The sequence below is a fragment of the Apis laboriosa genome, unplaced genomic scaffold, assembly GCF_014066325.1.
Source record: "Apis laboriosa isolate Shangri-la unplaced genomic scaffold, ASM1406632v1 scaffold11_cov152, whole genome shotgun sequence".
In the NCBI taxonomy this organism is placed as follows: Eukaryota; Metazoa; Arthropoda; class Insecta; order Hymenoptera; family Apidae; genus Apis; species Apis laboriosa.
In genome coordinates this window covers 1,289,973-1,297,625 of record NW_025221020.1, presented here as the reverse complement: position 1 = coordinate 1,297,625, position 7,653 = coordinate 1,289,973, and the positions used below count along the sequence as shown (strand labels likewise).

At 42.2% G+C, this 7,653-nt stretch overlaps 1 protein-coding gene across 2 annotated transcripts in view; it reads right to left on the bottom strand.

Annotated features, from left to right (window-relative positions):
- Nucleotides 1–7,653, bottom strand: part of LOC122719305 (GRB2-associated-binding protein 2-like) — a 34,494-nt gene that overhangs the window by 19,015 nt on the left and 7,826 nt on the right. The window contains exon 8 of one of the 2 annotated variants that reach the window (XM_043945024.1): nucleotides 3,416–3,544. The exons of the other annotated variant lie outside the window; for it this stretch is intronic. The gene's annotated coding sequence lies outside the window, so the exon portion shown is untranslated. Of the gene's footprint in view, nucleotides 1–3,415; nucleotides 3,545–7,653 lie in introns of those variants that run through there. 2 annotated transcript variants of the gene reach the window in all.

The following is a 7,653-nucleotide window of genomic DNA, read 5'->3' as shown; positions in this document are numbered from 1 at the left end:
CGAATCGGCGATAATTTTCCTACCGCTTCCCTTTATCCTCCTTCCAAAGATGTTATCTTAAATGTCGCAATTCGAGGATACGATTCACGTTGGATGGATTTGAGCAGATATTTAACACGTTGACTGCCGCGTGCGTTTCTAACGAAATCTCCTTCAGGTCACGCGCGCCGCTGTATCAAGTGTATTTTAATACTTCTACCGATATTTTAGTAATGCGAGTCTGATGGTTTCTTTGGTTTCATTTGTTTCCATCATTACTGTTAGAAGTATTGATAATAGTAATTGTATCGATAATAATATTGAATAGTAGTACTGATTTATATATTTTGGATATTTTAATTTGGATAATTTGGATTATAATTTGGATAATATAATGTCCTTTGACTAATCGTAACAAATGTATTTTTTAATTGTGGATTGTCTATTAGAGACAAGGGTCTCTCGCAATGTCACAACAGGTGATCGTGTCCGATGGTCAGAGCACGATACGTTCATAAACTATCTAATTATCGTATCGCCGTGAGACTCGTGATAGAAGATTTAGAGAATTATTAACTGCAAAATTGTTAGGATTATCTGAAAATACAACAAAACCTTGTCAAAACTTTCAACGAAGTCAACATAATATTGCCTTTTGGAAAAATAATTCTGATGTAAGTATTAGACTAGTATTATAGTATTATAAGTATTAGAAGTATTAGAAGTATGCAAATTATGTTATTCGGATAAAAGACGACAAATGGATCAAACGCACGAAGGAATTTAAAAAAGACAACAACTTGTTGTCCAAATCCGGATCAACCTCAGCCTTGTATAGAATGTTTTAAAATTTTACATTCAAAATAATTTTTAAAAATTAAAAATTAAAATTAAAATTAAATTTTTAAAAATTTTCAAAAATATTTTTTTAATAAATTAATTATTTTTTTATTATTTCTATAACAATTTAATAGTTTTATTACACCTTGCAGAATATCTTTTCAAATATCTACAAAGATCGTTCATAAGTAGTGAAATAATCCGAATATGGGTGACGCGGCAGTCAATCAGAAACGCCGCGCCGTTTCCACGGGAGATGTTGGTTGGCCGAGGAGAGCTCTCCACGATCTACAATCGAGAGGGAGGGGAGGGCAGAAATACGCGAATCGCTTTCTAAACACCGGGACAACGAGATCGCGTATCGAGATCCCCTTCGACCGAATCTGCAACTCATCCTCCCTCCCTCCCTCCCTCCTCGATCGATCAAATGCGCGCGGATAATTTCGAGTTAATTAATTAAAACTGGAGCTCGAGGAATGTGGCGCTCTCTGGGATCCCGCTTATCTTTACAGCCTGTTTGCCCCGGCGAGAGGGAAACCGAGGGAGTCGCGGTGAAAACGGCATGGAGAAGAGGAGGAGAAGTGGGGAAGGGGAGGGGAGAGGGAACAAACCTGCCGCGTCTCTGGCACCTGGCCACCACCTGCGCGCGCGTCACCTGGACCCGCCACGCGCGGAAAACCGCCCCTGGATACCGATAATCGATACACCGGTGTAATTAAATAATTCCGACGAGTGCCAACAGCACTCTCGCGTCGGTCCATCCTCGATTTTAATTCGAGCCTTCTCATGGGGAGGTGGGGAGAGAGGATTCTCCCGTTAAAGGTCTGAAGAATGGCGGGCAGATCGAAGAATATTTGGGGAGAGGACTCTTTGAACAGTCATAATCGGAGGGAATCTATTCATATAAATTAAATCGAGGCTGGTTAGAGGCTCGAAAAGTAAGTAGTGTTCGGATCGAAGAATATATTCCACGATAACGGAGAGAGATTTTTCTTTTTTTTTTTTTCAAGTCCAATAATAACGATAAAATAAGACTCGTAACGAAACAATCATTCTGTGTAATCACAGATTCAGAAGCCAACTCCGGAACGATCTCTGGATCTGCAGATAGCGATTCTCAAAAAAGTGGAATCGAAAATGTTATAATAATAACATTGGATCTGACGCGAGATCTGTAAGTCGGCAACGAAACTCGTGATGAAAAAAAAAAGGAAGCGGGTATAGAATGGAAGGAGGAGAGAGGGAGAAAAAAATTGGAACGTCGAACGGCACGGGGGAGGAGGGGGATGTCTACATAGATTTTCTGGCTTGCACGAATTCCGCGAAGCGTTTCCGCGACCGTAATTACGGTAACGAGAGGCCCTAATTAGCCTAATGAAATCCGCTAATGAAATACAATTCGTGGCTGGAAGGCTCGAAACGTGTACGTATGGATCGAACGAGTAGGCGAGCCGATGATAGCGACACGAGCCGCGTGTAGCAATTCGCGAAAACTCGGGCCGACATTTTGTAGCGCGTTTCTCCGGGCGCATTGTGTCCCGAACACCGATCCTCTTACTCGGTGACCATGTAATGAACGGATCGCGGAAGCGTGGCGGAATATTTCACGCGGAGTATTTCAAATTCGAGTGATTCCCCCCCCCCCCCTCCTCCCCCTTCAGCAGCTTCAACTACCGCTTCCACACGGGATAACAAATCGGGACGCGCCATTATCAAAGCGTCTTTCGTTCCGTATCGTTTGGGACAATGATCGATTCGTAAGCACCCGACCGTGCTTACCCTTTTACCGTCCTTCTTCAACCAGATGATTAGAAATTATCCGATCCGTTAGATGTCTCCTCCGTCTCTTTTGGAAGAATCATCTGGTTAAACAGATCGAAGCATCGAACGATAAATCATCGTTGATCATCCAAAGATCTCGTTACGCGATGATAGATCGTTCGTCGTGCTTGAAAAAAGGGACACCCGGTATTCTATTATCGTTTAGCCCGATCACAATTGGCCCGTCACGGAACCGTGCTCGCTCGAGAGTGCAAATATTCTACGCGTTAAATACGACCGATTTCAGTCGGCAACCCTCTCCCCCTCCTTCTCCGTCGATATTGCAGCATCGACAATAATCCTATCCTCCGGCGCGTCCAACATCACCAGGCCATTCCACTTTCCGCGTTGCCCTATTGTTCCATCGAGCGCATTCGCTATTAATAGCAAAACCAATTGAAGCATCGTGAAAGTAACGGAGCCGCTCAATGGAATCCGAGTGGCTCGACACTCGGAACCAGAAACCGAGGAAACTGGGCCAGAAACGCTTTGTTACCCCGGCTGCAACCGCTGTGAATTGCCGGTTAAACGGTTCCGATCGTTAAGATTAAAAGAGATGGAGACGCGCGAAAAAGAAATGAAGAGAGAGAGAGAGAAAGAGAGAGAGAGAGAGAGAGAGAGAGAGAGAGAGAGAAAGAGAGAGAGAGAGAGAGAGAGAGAGAAACGAAGATAGCCGATAATTTGGTCATTTAGATATTTATCGTTCGACGCGACACCGTGTATCCTTGGTCGATTATCCTACGCTCGAAAACTTTCTCCGATCGCGAATGCCTTCATCCATCCAGTCGCGAGGAATCGCGTTCTAGGCTATTGACCCGTTCGGAATTACCTTTCTAGATCACGCGAACTCTGGCACAACGTCTGGAACGACGACTAAATGGAGCTCCAACGAACGAAGGATACGCTGAAAAGAGAAATTTTGACTGCAAGACCACTGAATAATTCCAGAGAGCAGGGAAGGGAAAAAAATTTGTTTGTTCGATATTCGAGTTCGCCAGGAAAAATTGGAAATCGAATTCGTGACAAAATCGCGTGGAAAAGTGTCGGTCGACCGTGAAACGAATTCGTTTTCTCGAACTGAAAAACCGAGACGACGATGAGAGGTTGGATTTATCCCGGCACCGCTTGATTCGAGGCGTTATTCGGCGAGTGGCACGGCAGCGCATGAACATTGTTACATTGTTTTACGAGCGACCATAAAAGCCGAGTCTCGGACGAGAAAGGACGATGAAGAAGAAGAAGAAGAAGGTGGCGAAACCGCGATGGTTTTTCATCACACGGCTTCGTTCCTTCCTTTTTTTCTCCTGCTTTCCTAAATCGAACCTGACGACGCTACGCCAAGGTTAAAAACCTTCCTATCCGCGAACCAGTTCCGACCCGGAGAAAACTTGTGCGCCCGGAGATGAATGTTCGAATCTGCTGCTCGATGACACGCGCCAATTCCATGCTCTATTTTGCCTCCAGCCTCCAGCTACGCGAACCGGTCGCGCCGCGCCGACGGCTCTTCCTTTTCCAACCACCATCTTCCGCGTTCGCCTGTCCCTGCCTCGATTTCGTAACTCGCATCTCACTCTCTCGTCGCATTCGCAGTAGATGCTTTCGTTCCGTCTACGTTCGAATAGGATTCGAATCGTGGGCGTATTCGTGCACCGCGATTCACAAACTGGATGTTTTCGTGAAATTTCGATGAAATTTTTATAGCCACTCGTTTCATAGCCGACGAAAATGCGGATGAATTTACGATAAAGTACAAAGAGTTATTCGATCGTTCACGAGTGTAAAATAACTCGGCGACATCGAGTTCGGGCGATTAATAAAATACACGTTACACGAAATACAATCCGGATAAAGTATCCATGTGTATCCTTCGCATTCGCGGAACGGACGAGATGTAAAAATAACTTTGGGCGATCGAAATAAATTGAAAACGAATATCGAGCATCGTTCCTTAGGGTATCCATTCTTATAATTGCAATTCACGAAAGAACTCCCAAAGGTAATAATCTACCTTTAGGAAACGAATTTTTATATTTTGGAGGCCGCTCGTTGCGATACGCTCGTTTCTAAGAAACAATATAGATAAGAGGTGGCAATTATGCTCACACATATACTGCCAACAGCGTACATTTATAGGCAGAATTCGATGTATTGTAACAAACATTTCTTAAATTCTTTAAACGTAAGCTAAAGTTTTATATTCTTCCCCTCGTTCCATCTCGAAATTTCAACGGTCGTACCGCCATTTAGTTTCGTCACGCGTCACGATTTTCATTTCTTTCAACGAGTTTCTTTCGAACGGTTAAATAATTTTATGCTCGCAGACGTGAAAAATTGACCGATCTCGAGCGAAACTCGCGCTCTTAGGCTATCGCAGAGACTTCGATCCGAATCTTCGAAAATTTACGCCTAGCAACAAAAGTTTTCCAGCACGTAAAACGAAGCGAAACCCTCGCAAACACCTACACGCGCGCCACGATCATTAGCGGCATTCCGGAACGAAGTCCGAGGCGGCATTTGTCGCCTCCGGACTCGAAACTCGGCGGCGACCTCCACTACCTGTGCCCGTGGCTCGGACAACGATTCATTTTTCAATGGGCACCCCTTTTGATCCTTCTCCTCCGCATTGTCTCTATTGTCTCTGTCCGCAAACATTTGAACGACCGAAATGACTAGCACGCAGGTAACGTTGATCTGTCGTAAAATTTTATCCTTCCTTTTAACGACTAATTTTACTTTTCCATTCGTTTAACATTTCTCTTCGAAGATTCTTTTCAAGAATCTTTGGATAAAGGCATTAAATGGACCAATCGAGTCACGTGATTCAGGTCAGGTAATAGAGTTTAAAGCGCAAGGCAAGAAGGAGGAAGAAAAATGGATCGTAATTTTTAAAAGTTTTGGATAGATTTATCAGGTTTTAAGGAGGTATTAAGGGAAAAGTTGTAGCGTTGTATGCATTGAATTCTGTGCGATTAATGTAATTGTCTTTGTCGTAGAAGTCGTTAAAGTGTCTAATCTATCTGGCTTCGGTGTGCATAAAAATGTCCCGTATTAATCCCTCAAATAGGCCATTTTTAAATTCGAAACCAATTCATCACAGAATTGTTCCTCTACTTCTATTAAACGGTATTATCCTTAATAATGGCAATTGCACGCCAATATCTTGCAAATCGCTTTTTTTCTTTTCCCTCTCTTGTATTTGACATCCTAGTTGACATTTGTCGAGTGTCAAACGTGTTTAATTTCTCAAGAACGAGTGATCATTGAATGATTTTTTTTGATATTAAAGACTGATGTAGCTAGATGTCATCGGTTACTCGATACTCGACGATTACACAATGAAGATTGTGTTGTATAACTACTCTGGATAGCATTCGATATATTAGTAACGTTACCTCTATTAAAGAAACCTAAGATCATAGTCTTTCCAATTAAATTTCCCTTTGTTCCCGCGCGCAAGTTACCTTGAAGTTAAAAATACGATTATAATCTTGCCGCAAAATAATTGTGGATAATTTCTTACTTAAATAATTGCAATAAAAAAAAAAAAAAAAAAGAAAAGAAAAAAACTCTCTGAATTCCAAGCAAGTAAACGCGATAATCAATGGTTTTGTTACAACCGTCGCCTATCCATTTCCCCCCAGACATCAGTCCCTGACATTTCAAAGCGTTTCTTTCACTCTCTTTCTCTCTGTCCGAGGCGCCTGTAGGGCACGCCTAAACCAGGTCGTATATACCGATATAACTCTTCTCTCGGTTTCCTGTCTAACGCAATAAACCGTACGCGTGTTTCTCCTCGCGTAATATCATGCTCGGGACACGCCTGCCGGAAAGAGGGAGAAATGAACGAAAAACGGAACACGTTTCCACCGACACCGGTGAATCCGTGCATGATTCCTGCCCTGCTCGCGCGATCCTATTTTAATTTATATCGAACTGAATCGCCTCCAAGGACTTTTCTTTTCGATCGCATAAACGAGAAGGATAGATAATTAACTCTACGACTTTATATATACGAATACCACCGATATATATGCGAGCGTCGCGTCGATTTGACCTCGGTCAATTATGGTAGGCGTGCCATGTTAACAGAGTATAAAATTATATGAAAATTGTATATATGAAATAACACCAATATGGAATTTCGTATTCGGCCCTCTCGACGTCAGTGGTTCTCATTCTCATTGTCGCTTTTTTTTAATTAACAAGTTTGAACGACCGTGGTACAGCAATTGGGTAAAAAAAAAAAAATAATATAAATATCGTAAGTCAACTGGAAGTTTTTCGAAAAAAAATTTTTTTTTTTTCTAAAAGAAGAAAACGAAAGAAAATTCTACTCGAAATCGGTCGAAGGCAGGATTAAACTCGAGCGCCGATCGAGGTACAGCAATTGGTAAAAAAAAAAAAATAATATAAATATCGTAAGTCAACTGGAAATTTTTCGAAAAAAAATTTTTTTTTTTTTTCTAAAAGAAGGAAACGAAAAAAAATTCTACTCGAAATCGGTCGAGCGCCGATCGAGGAACAGCAATTGGTAAAAAAAAAAAAATAATATAAATATCGTAAGTCAACTGGAAGTTTTTCGAAAAAAAATTTTTTTTTTTTTCTAAAAGAAGGAAACGAAAAGAAATTCTACGATAGCGTGACTCGAAATCGGTCGAAGGCAGGATTAAACTCGGGCGCGTTTCCTGCCTGTTGCAGCAGTCAACATCGGTTAATGCGTGATGTATATCGGGTTGTATATCGTGGCCTCCGTGAAAAACAAGGGAGGGAGGAGGGAAGAAGGTGCTAATGCGGGGAATTGTGCAATTCATTGTTCGAACGCGAACTCCAAACGAGATGGGAATCTAATTTCTGCTTAACCGCAAAGACGAGCGTCGTTTAATCCGTTCGCAATTGAGTCTAATTGTAAAGTGGCGTTACGTGTCCCCGCGAGAGAAGGAAGCGCGTGCTGAATTGAAGAGAATGTAATGCGGTTCCGGAAGGTCTTTCGTTTTTTTTTTTTTTTTTTTTTTT